Genomic DNA, 11,853 nt, shown 5'->3' on the forward strand with positions numbered 1-11,853 from the left:
AAAGCTACATACCACACTTTGTAATAACCCAGATGCTGTGAATATAATAACTGAGAACTGTTTTTGCAGCAAGGATACCATAATTGCTGATAACAATCCCATACTTCTATCTAGTGATTCCGACTGGAAAGTTTGCAAATATGGTAATAAAATGAAACCAGGATCAAAATCAGCTTTAATACCTTTCCCGTATCCCATCAAGCAGGCAGCCTTTGACTTTTAGTAACAAGGCATACACATGAATGCCTGTGTGTTAGCCAGCAATTGGAGAGCTAATAGTGGCCACACAAATATACCTAAGTGTGAATCACCCTACTGGGAGAACTAGGAAATTGGCAAGGAGGGTGAAAAAGAAAGGAGATACAATCCTCTCTTGTTTTTCCAGTATTACATTCTTGTTCCCATAGTGGATGGAGTGGATTTTTCCAGATTTAAACATCTCATAGCAGAAAACTTTTCAGAAAAATTTGAGACAAGACGACCAAGAAAAAGTATTTATTTGAAACCTAGCAAAAAAATCTCAGTCATACTTTCAGTCACTACAGAATTTGGGATTAATTAGGATTCATGCAGAATTAATTCTACCTTAAGGTCAGCTTTCAAACAGCTGTAGTACTTTTTCTCAACACCCTGGGATAAAGCTGTGGCTGCCTGGACCCAAGATGTCAGTTTCACAATTAACATACGTAAGAGATTTGTGGAAAATAACCAACTAAGACCAACACATGATTTAGATTTTGATTTACAGTACATTGTTTCCTTTTATTGCTAAGAGGCTGATTTGTACGATTCAAGAAATCTACAACATAGAATAGTAGCCACGTGGGAGAAAGTTACAAGGCAGTCTAACATCACCGGGGGACTCAGACAAAATTATAAGCCATAAAGAACAGAGCTCAAGCAATTTACAAGTCACCTGAATCCCAAAGTTTAGGTTTATATCCTTGTAATTTTCTCTTAGGTATTTGTCATTTTGCACAATCAATATACACCAGGGAGTACTCCAGTATGTCTTACTGCACGAGGAGTTCTCCAATATTTCAGCATGAGAATTGCATGTGGCAATTCCTTTTGTACATATGTTATAACAGTGTTATGAAATAAAGTCAGTGCGATGCAATTTCATCAATGGGGAGTGAAAAAAACTTTGTCTACGATTCAGAAAAAAATGGATGCACTGTAATAGGACATTGTGGTAATGGATTCCACTGCTGATGGGTTTTACTTCATTATTAGTTTACAATAACGAAGTAAAAACTGCAACTACCAAAGGTCAGTGAGAAACATTAAATCGCTTTTCCTCCTTCCAATGTTGACCAATCAGTGATGCGTTCTGTTTCTATTTCAAATGTTTAGTTTCATAAAGCATTATTTATAATTATGAGGCCAGTTTATTTCAATCTGCATCACTCCAATTGTTAAACATTAAGACTAATTAAGTAAAATGCCAGAACACCCAAAACTTTATATTTAATGCAATAATTAGATTGGATTCAGATAAAGTCATTGAGACCCTTTAGGCCATTCTAAGAATAAATATATATAAGACACTACGTTTAGCAGTCACATGGTGTATAAATGTCACACTTAAATCAAAACAAATTAACTATGTAAGGAGGGGGGAGTTAAGTTCATAAAATTCACATAAATTCATATAAATTTAACTGATATATTTCACTCAGCAGCTTCTCCTTCCCTTGACATTTTCAACTTGATCAGACCTATAATCAGGATTATCTTTTATAACCCACAGTTATGTTCTCTGACAGTTGAATGGATAAATATACCATGTTGTGATAGTGACGCAATATCTGACTCCCCCTCCTCTGTTTATATGCACTGTTAAAGAAAGCCTGAGAGCCGTGGAACTATACCCAACATAAGCTGCCACCTCCATAATGGGAAGTGTAAAATAATTAAAACTGATTATAATTGAACTTCAATAATACTTTATTTTGTTAATTTTTGGCATCAACGGTGTCACTGAAGGTGGCTGTCTGAGAGGGAAAATAGGATGTGCAGGAATATGAACAAATTTCAAGACGATTCAGTGTCATTTGTACAAGGTTTGTAAGACATCAGGCTCAGCAGCTCTTCCAAGGCAATATCCCCAGAAATATTGCCAGCATTACACTTACAATCAAAATCCTTGACATAGCAGCTAAGATAGAAAAAAAAAATCACTAAGGGTCTTTAAATTTTCTGTACAATTTTGTAAGATGGTTTCAAAGGTGGGCTTTTTTGCAGTAATAGCATTAGTAATGAGATAAAATTGCATTTTTACAGGCAAAACTAAAGTTAGTCAACTGAAATAGCACAAAGAGCACAGCCATGAAAATAACCATTTATAGTAAAGGCAGTCACAGAGCTCACTATTTCTGTAACTGTAACATTGGTAACCTGAGGGAAACTTGAACAATCTTACTGATATAATTTAACTGGGGCAAAATAGCAAGACAGGCCACAAAGTATTCTCAGGGATAGTACATAACCTACCCAGTCTGAAACTGCACTGATGACTCAATAAAACAGAAAACTGCCTCACACATGACAAACCTGCCTCACACATGACAAAACTGACATAAACTCAGTTTTTTAAAATGAACAAAAAGGCAACAATTTCATTCTAAATTGGCCACAAGAAAGAAGACCACCCAGGAAATGAAAATGAATAAATAAAACAATCCAACAATTATGGGCAAATCACAACTTCATTCCTAGTTTCATTGTGGTGTATGACAAAACGTTCACTTTTTAATCAAGGACTGGAATTCTGTTATTCACAACCTTAATAGTTTTGAAATATATACAACTGTAACTGCAACGGAAAATGTCTGGCAAGAAAACAATGTTTTGTAAAAGCTAGTAAATTTCCATCAATTAATGGATACGAACATAATTATATCAGATGCCACTGATATGATGCGACAGCCAAAGCTTGATCATTTGTCAGGAAGAATAGTGCAAAACTAATGCTTCCACCCAGCAGGGTGTTCACGTTATTTCACATTTCTGCCGAAAGTATACACACAAGTCTGTGGAGTTACAAACTGTTCAACCAGAGCTAGAAATGAAGAGCAAAACAAGAATACAAGAAAAACCTTGCGTAAAGTACGTTCCTTTTGGCTGTATTAATACTATGCCTGTTTTTGTAATAACAGCCTTGAGACCCTTAAGGGCTTATAATTGTGAGAAACAATTGCCATTTTACACAACTCAGTACTTTTCTCAAAAAAGTTGTTAGTGTTTTAACTGTGGGACTGAATCCACATATTTTTGTTCAGGACTGTAACAGAGAACTCAATCAAAAACTCTATGTTGCAATGCCTTTACTCTTCTTTAATTGGATAGGGGAGATATAAAGAGCCTATTCAACGAGAGTGAGAAAACTTTCCAGTCCATGGTGCTATAAAATGTAATGAATAGTAATTAAGTGTGCTTACAAAAATTATCTGCCAAATTATATTTATGTTAAAAAAATTATCAGCTGCTCATCTAGAGAAACTGGCCAGTCACTGTACTTCTTCATAATGACAGTGCAACACCCTCTCAAAGTTGTCCCCAAGCATCAGGCCAAATAAGTGTATTTTAGGCTGTAAATAGTGGCTGAAATTCTTATTCTTCTGATTCACAGGAAAATGGACCACTACAGAGATGATACAACTGACAGAGAGAAAGTGGATATTGTATTCCAGCAGCCACTTGAAAAGTATACTAAAATGCAAACAATGTTTTTTTTTGAGGTTTTTCTTCTGATACTTGATATCTCTTTCTGTGTGAAAGCATTGTGACATTGTTTCAGGTTGATTTGTCCTACTTAATAATTCAATATTCTTTCTCAGCAAAAGAAGTGGCAACAGTGGTAGTTTGATTATTGCTACCGTGAAGCACCTTGAAATGTTTTACTACATTAAGGATGCACCATACATACAAGTTGTTGCAGGTGAACCACACTTTGCATCAGTTGAGTGCCATCACAGGTGAGTCTCACAGCAACGAGTTTATAAGCTTTGAGAAAGTAGCTTTTGGTAGAATCAATAAGAAGGATTCAAAGTCAGAGCAGGTAAATCTTGTGACTTCCACATGCCTTCCTGTTGCAAAAAGATCATTATTTTTTGTTAATATTATTTAATGATTTTGCTGCAGTACTTTGTAAAGGAGCACATAAAATATTTTATACATTGCTTATTACACTAATATGTATGCTACAGGGTCAGCTGTGTCAGCTCCTTGGTTGCCCGCTTTTCTCTGAATCAGCAGGGCAACAAATTAAGCCACAAGTCAAAGCCTAAACTGCACGACCTAGGCTGATAGCTGGGCACAATATTCAGGGGCTCTGCACTTTCAGAGGTGCTACTTTTTGGATGAGGCCTAAAATCAATCAGATACAATGCTTCATGGCTGTGTTTGGAGAGGAGTGGGGATTTCTCCCAGTGTCATTATCATTATTAAACCATTACCCACACGACTAAAGTCTTTTAGCTCAGTGGTTTTGAAACCTTGGCTGCCATGGTTCATGCATTAGAGCAGTCGCTATATTTCAAACATATTGCATTGGCTCTGATGTGTTTTAAGATGTTCTGAGCACATGCAAGATGTAGGAAGTTATGATTCATGTGTCTTTTCTTACCTTTGGGTTTGTTTGCATGTTTAAATCTCAGGCTAGAATCAGTCTGCAATAACATACTGAACTGACTGCAGCAGTCAAACACCAAATCATGATACCGTTTCACAAAATGTCTGTTTCACTGGCTGACTGCAGCAAAATCAAACCACCAACAACCAAAATGGAATAAACGTAACAAACAGTAAAGGATATCAAGCCCAGCTTAGTAGTAGCACCCTTGCCTGTCAGTCAGAAGCATGTGGTTTCAAGTTCCACACCAGGATTTGAGCACTTAATCTAGGCTAGCATTCCAGTGGGTGAACTATGCACTGCTGGAGTAGTGTTTTACATAAGACAATGTTAGGTACCTCCACTTCCCTCTCAGCTGGATGCAAAGGTCCCGTGGTTCTACCTGAATTTGGGCAGAATTCTTCCACTGTCCTAGATGACATATATTTTTCAACCAATGTGACTAAAAACAGTTGTGATAGCTGGTTGCTTATCTTGGTATTTGTGGCACCTTGCTGTGTACAAACTGGCTGCTGGGTAACCAAGGTAATTAATTGGTGTAAACACAGTCAACCTCAAATTTATACAAGGTTACAATTTAATTTTTACTTTCCTAAAGTAGCATGAGTAAAATTTTATGATGTCGCTAAAGACAAATATCAAATCTTGAACAGTAATATTAATTGGAAAGGTCTGAAGCCAAAAAGGTCTCAAAATTTCAGTGACTGTGACATACTCTGATTAAGAATTCTAAGGCAGCATTAGTCTTGTGACTCATCTTCTGCTTAACCATGTGTTATTCTTCAGGTCTGACATCTAGTGATAAACACTCATGTGGGTTTTTGATTAGGTCATAACCACAAGAATCATCCATACATTCCCAATATGCCAAACTTCAAACTATTTGGATTTTTTCCCCCTCAAGATTACCTTTCTCACGCCTCCACCACTATCTGCTGTTCATTTCTCATTGAAGTCCGCAAAATTCATCAACAACAAGCTGTTGCAACTGCAAAGAACTTTTCACAGGGTATTTCAGAAGAGAATAAACATACAAAATGGAAATTGAATCAACATCTGTTTTCAGAAAAGTCTTAAAGGAGTATTAAGCAGTGAAGGAGGCAAAAGGGGCAGCTTTTCTAAAGCATAGGGTTGGGATGACTAAGGTGGCCAAAGGGAGAGGAAAATGTAAAATGTAGGAAAAATGCAGAGTTCTCATAAATCTGGACTGGAGAAGGTCTGAAGGAAAGCAGGGTGAGACCACAAAGGTATGAGAGCATGAAGGCTTTTGAAGTTGTTGAGAGCGCAGGGGATGAAGGGCAAGCTGGAATACAGGATGAGATAGATTTCCGGTTGCTAGAGGATGGAAAAGTTAAGTCTGGAGGTGTCAATAAGCACAGGTGAGAGTCTCTGTAGGTGATATTCTCAGCAAGCATCCTTAATATCTTGACATTTACCAAAGTATTTCAGTACTCATAAAGCTGGTAAGTAATCAAAGTCCCAGGTTGAGAAGACTATCAAAAATAAACTAGGGTAGGGAAATGGGGAGGAGAAGGAAGTGTTAGGTCATGCCAAGTTTGGTAGTACAGCCAGAGAAAAGGTGCATTTAGAACTTCGATGGAAGTAAAAAGAAAGGTCAAAGGGAACAAAGGCCAAAGGATTCAAAACAAATTAAGTATGATACTGGATTACTGGTCTATCCAAATTAGTGTAAACATTAAAGGATCTTATTTAAATGGGTTGGCTGCACTACAGACCCAGAACACTTTAAAATCAGCCTCAATACGGCACTGAAGTGCCAACCAAGGCTGTATGTGCTCACATCCAGGAGCATGGCTCAACCCCACAACTTTATGAACCATGCTAAAAGAATATAGCCTCCCGGAGGACTCTCATATAGTTAGGCTTAACTTAATGGATAGTTTAATGGAAAGAGCTTCCAAAGCAGTGTGTTTAGAAACACCACCAGGTTCTAACGTAAAAATGTCAAACAACTATTCTCATATAAATGGTATTAATAAAAGCGGAAATACAGAAAAAACATTTATGCAGAAGATTTGCAAGTTATGTAAATTGTAGTTTCTTGTTTTAAACTGCATTCTTTTAGGCACCAAAATATGATTTTATAAAATCTGAGTGGAAGTAAACCAAAATAAAGACAGGTTTTTGAACTTCACTGTCCATAAAGAACCAGACAGATGCTTTTCATTTAAGTTACTGAACCCAAGGCAAGCGATGGAGGAAGAGCAAAAGAATATATGGATTATATACTAAACAGTACACATAAGATGCAGGCTTTGAGTATGAGAGGCCTGAGAATTGTAGGAGGGAGGACTGAAAAAGGTAGACCTTTCTATAGTTTTGAAGTATAGGTGACTCCTACATTATGGGGTATGGGTTGCATTCCTAGAAAGCGGGCCACATCACGAAGCCACATGATCTGCATGTGCATCAAGAAATGTGAGTTGTAAAAATTAAACTTTGTGTTGATTCATTTACTTTTCCCTCCCATAAGTTCCATGAGAGAGAATTTTATTCCATATCTCAAATTTTTGGCTAGTAATTTGTGAATTCTGTATTTTGTAAGGGAGAATTTTCATAAACCCAAATGGCCGTAACAAGGGGATCACTTGCATTAGGGGTAAATGGGTCAAAGTTTCAACCTGGGGACCATGAAGGGAGAAGGCAAAATGTGCTGGGTGCCTTATTTAGAGCAAGAACAAGGAGGAGGATGCTTTGGTTACTTTGAAATTCTACTTAATTTCATTGTGACTTGCCTGCGGCCATTACATACATGTCGGGGGGGGGGGGGGGAGGTGGGGAGCGGGTGTGAGGTTGTATATTGTTAATGCACCTTAAGAGACATTAACCATTTGCACTGAACACAAATACGATACAAGTATCAGAACTGAAACACGTCACAAGGCAGGAACCAGCACGCTATCAGTTTTTGTTTGGTTTTGCAATGTGATACTACTTTATTATTTTGTAGATAATGTATTTTAAGATGATTCTCCGTTAAGTACCTAGAACTTGACAGGAGTTGAGCTTTACAATTCACTGCAATGCAGTGAAATTTGCTTCGGCAAAATACAATTGTCATAATCCTGATCACACTGTGAAAAAATAAGAGACTTGCAGGAGGAGCTTTTGTTGAGTAACTTAAGTCTGACTGGCCCCTGATTCTGCTCCACCCCCTCCACCCATCCCCAGAGTGCTGCTTATGCCACATCAGCTCAGATTTAGTTTTCATTAGCTTTCATTTCTTTGGGGTATAGGAAATGTTCATGTACTGAACCATCACTAAAACAATAAAACTGGCTCTGTGAGAAAGGAGAGGTTCTGCCAACACGGAATATGATAAACTTTAAATAGTGAAGGGGTAACTTCTTGGCTTTTGGTAATGACCTTCCCTTGGAAATGTAGACTTCAGGTTTAAATTTATCATAACTTGTCTAGGGTGGTACAGGAAGAATTTTCCACATTGAAATAAATTAAGACTTAAGATCATATTGGATATTAACTATTATATATGAAAAATTATTTCCACTAAATACTTTCATATTCATGTACTGGAAAATAGTATGGGAAGGAAAATTATTGTATGATATTAGTATCATAATTATTTCAGACAGTCCATTACAAATATAGATTTTTTTTTCAATAATATGAAAACTAAACACTATTTAATAATGCAGGTTGAAATGCAAATTTAACTTTTTTATGTACTGAATTATCTGTCTTGGCTGTAGCGTATGTTTGTTTTTGCATGTGCATTGATATAGGGGGTGGATGAAGAGGTAAATATTTGTACTTAATCTAGTCAGTGTTCATCTATTTGATACATTTTTTCTGAATTGTCTAATAAGTATTCTTGAAACATGCGCATATAATTTCTACAACTTCCCTTTAAAACATTAAATATTATGATGTCCACTTCAAACAGGTTGTGACTTTCTCTTCATGTAAAAACATAATCCAAGTTACTCACGTTCAATTCAGACAGAATATCATAACAACTTTGCCTAAAAAATGCAGGCACATTATCATACACCCCACATATGCAAAGATAACTAATTTGTTGCTTTCTTAGTATTTCTGAAAAATTTGATATTTGGAAAATAACTTTGGAGTTTGACAGATAGCTTGAACTCAATTTAAATTTGAAAAAAAGTATCAACTTGCAAATTGTCATACCTGAAATTGTTTTATATATCAAGAATGACAGCTATATGTTCAACCACAGTTTAAAAGTTTAATAAAATGATGGATGAGGGATTTGTTCTCATAACTGCAGCAATCCAAAAGTTACATTCATCTCTGAGGTGGCATTAAGATGCCAAACCATATGCATCAATAATAACTGCAGGCACACCAGAACACTCGAGTGGAATGCATTTTGAAATTTGATAGTCACATTATGGTTTAAAACCCCAGGTAACAATGACATATTTTCTTGCATTTCAAGCTACGTAGATTAGTTTCTGATTGCAACATTGGATCTGTGCAAATACAACACTTACACATCTAAGAACTGCACCGATAACCAAATGCTGGCTGGAATGGGTGGGGGAAGCAGAACTTGTTTGAATCGTAACAGGTAATCTCATCAATTACCTTAGCAAAATTCCTCATCTATTGGAGTTTCCTCTTACAGTCATTAACCCCGTTTTCGTTAATTTGCTCAACTTATCTCGCAGGCTATCAAATCTTACCTAAATAACAAACTACGGATTCCATTCCATACTCACAAAATAGAAATTAAAATATATTACAAATAAAATTACAGAATTCATTAAATTAATTTTTCTGTTCAATCATGATTTTTCTCTAAACAAAAATGTACATAACAATATCCCCTTGCTGAATTACTCCTAGTAGCGTACACTTGCTTTAAGCAATCAGAAACATGATCAATTCAATAAACTTTGTCAAGGCTAATAAAGTAGTTCCCCAGCAGACCACAAATGATGATAATACTGTCATTGTCCAGATCTACCACTGATGTTTTCACTCCTACCAAGCAATTTTAAAATTTTGGGATTATGCATGACAGAAAATAACAAATTAATATTGTCAATGCATGCTAGGTTAACTTGGTTAGTCCTGCATTAATCATGTCACAAAATGGGTACAACTCACACAGCACAGCAATACGAGAAAAATTAACTGCTATAGCCATTTGGCAAGTAGAGCAACTTATAAGCCTGGATACCTGCATGACTTGCTGAATAGAAATACCTGATGTTAAAATCAGAAAAAAAAACTTCTATAATCTGGATCTATTGCTGAAATCTTTTCAAGCTTTACATATGTATTTAAGTTCAACGTTAAAAATATGATTTATGACGTAGACATTAGAACTCTTCATTCCCACTTTCCCACCCACCTTACCCCACCCAATAGAAAGTACTTCAGTCCTGCTGTTTTAAAGCCAAAAGTTTCTGAAACACAATATAAGTAAATGTCTATTTTAATTTTCTGACATTTTTCTGGTTTTATTTCAGGACCCATTTAAAAGTGTCTTACATTCTGAGCTATTCAGTGGGTGAAAGCAAATCTTATTATTCACCAGTTGAGTTTTAAAAAGTGACCAGAGTTTCTTTTTGAAAAAGAAAAATCACTGTACTCAGTAAATTGCTCTCATTACAAAAAATATTACAAAAGCACAATTCACGTACAAAGAGAGGTTAACACATGAACAACAAACCTCCTGCTCCTGTTTCTGCAAAGGGCGGAATAACCATTTTATTTAAATGATGCTGTAGTTTGTACCATATTTTGCACTTTATTGTTAAGAATTTGCAGTGCTGAATTTACAACAAAATAACATTCATCAAATCCCACTTTCCATCAGAAAATGTATCTGGGAAATTAATTTTGTTAGCAAGCAAGCAGGATACTGCTTTTTAAAAGCATCAACTGTCGAAAATCCCATCAGAGATATACTTAAAATTTTAAAATATCAATTACAAGCTTTTATTTTCTCTGCTTTGTTTGTAAACAGCAGCATTACACAAAAATAACTGAATGCTTTCGAGGCATTATATGAAATGTTTGATTCATTGAAAGAATCTGCAATGCTACGCTGAGAAAAAATTTTGTCAACCCTTCTCCATTTGCAGTTCTTCAAACAATCACTGTTAATTTCAGCAAATGTACCTGCTAATTTCTTTTTTTACCCATGCACTTTTACAATTATGTGGAGGTTTTAATTTAGTAGTTTTAAAAGAAATTCAAACACCCAACATTCGATTCTCAAATTAAATGGGGTAAAATAAAACTTCACCGTTTAAACCTTTGCAATTAGGTTGCAATTTTAGTCTGCTTTCAACAAAAGGACTACAATTAAATCAGACTATCTCGATTTTTTTTCAAGCAACTTTAAAAAAAACTGGAATAAGCTACATAAAATTATGGTATGGTCACTATTAGAGATCACAAAAAATTAAATCCAAAACACAAAATTATTTTTAAATGGATGAATATGCATAACAATAGTGATTGCATTCCTTTCTCTCTAATTTAAATAACGGCGATGCCTTGTAATTAGGTTGCTGTGTAGCCTTTTGTTTTTCTTTTGTTTATTCATTATTCTGATTTTTTTTCTACCTTCTCTGCCTAAAGCTATCTGTTGCCAAAATCAGTCGGAGACTCCATAGAACCTTAAGAGTTGTTTTGCTTGTCACTGATGCGCGATGTTTCGTCCAACATTACAAATAAAGCACTAAATAAAACCAGAGAAAGCTCGCCAGTAGTTTTTTTTTCCGAAAACACACTGTGAAAGAATTTTCAAGATGATAATAGAAATTATATTTTTTAAAAAGAGAAGTGCAATTCTCGTGAATAAAAACTTTACCCTCAGCTTTCAGCGGTCAGCACACGGCATAAACAATCTCCGCAAGATGTTTGGCACAATATCAAGCCCGGCGCAATGTTGCTGCAGAGCCAAAACAATGCCCGCTGTATTATGCACAAAAATCTAATTGTCAAGTTCGTGTACAAAGGGGAGATCTGTGTTTACTGAAAGCCTACAGTATCTGCATCCCGTTATAACAATCATATAACTTTCCATAAAAAAGAAGTTTGTTTTACCATTAGCTGAGAACCACGGATCGGATCTGCTGCAGTGGGCGCAGACCCAAATTGTTGTCGTAATACATTACTTTTCTTCTGATATAGCAATTAAAATTCCAAGTTTTTTAGTGTTGTTTATAAATAAATTAACTCCAATATCT

At 35.8% G+C, this 11,853-nt stretch overlaps 1 protein-coding gene across 11 annotated transcripts in view; it reads right to left on the reverse strand.

Annotated features, from left to right (window-relative positions):
- Positions 1-11,853, reverse strand: part of LOC127567561 (transcription factor 4-like) — a 470,428-nt gene that overhangs the window by 110,075 nt on the left and 348,500 nt on the right. The window contains exon 1 of one of the 11 annotated variants that reach the window (XM_052010601.1): positions 11,475-11,490. The exons of the other annotated variants lie outside the window; for them this stretch is intronic. The gene's annotated coding sequence lies outside the window, so the exon portion shown is untranslated. Of the gene's footprint in view, positions 1-11,474; positions 11,491-11,853 lie in introns of those variants that run through there. 11 annotated transcript variants of the gene reach the window in all.

This window comes from Pristis pectinata, chromosome 2, assembly GCF_009764475.1.
Source record: "Pristis pectinata isolate sPriPec2 chromosome 2, sPriPec2.1.pri, whole genome shotgun sequence".
In the NCBI taxonomy this organism is placed as follows: Eukaryota; Metazoa; Chordata; class Chondrichthyes; order Rhinopristiformes; family Pristidae; genus Pristis; species Pristis pectinata.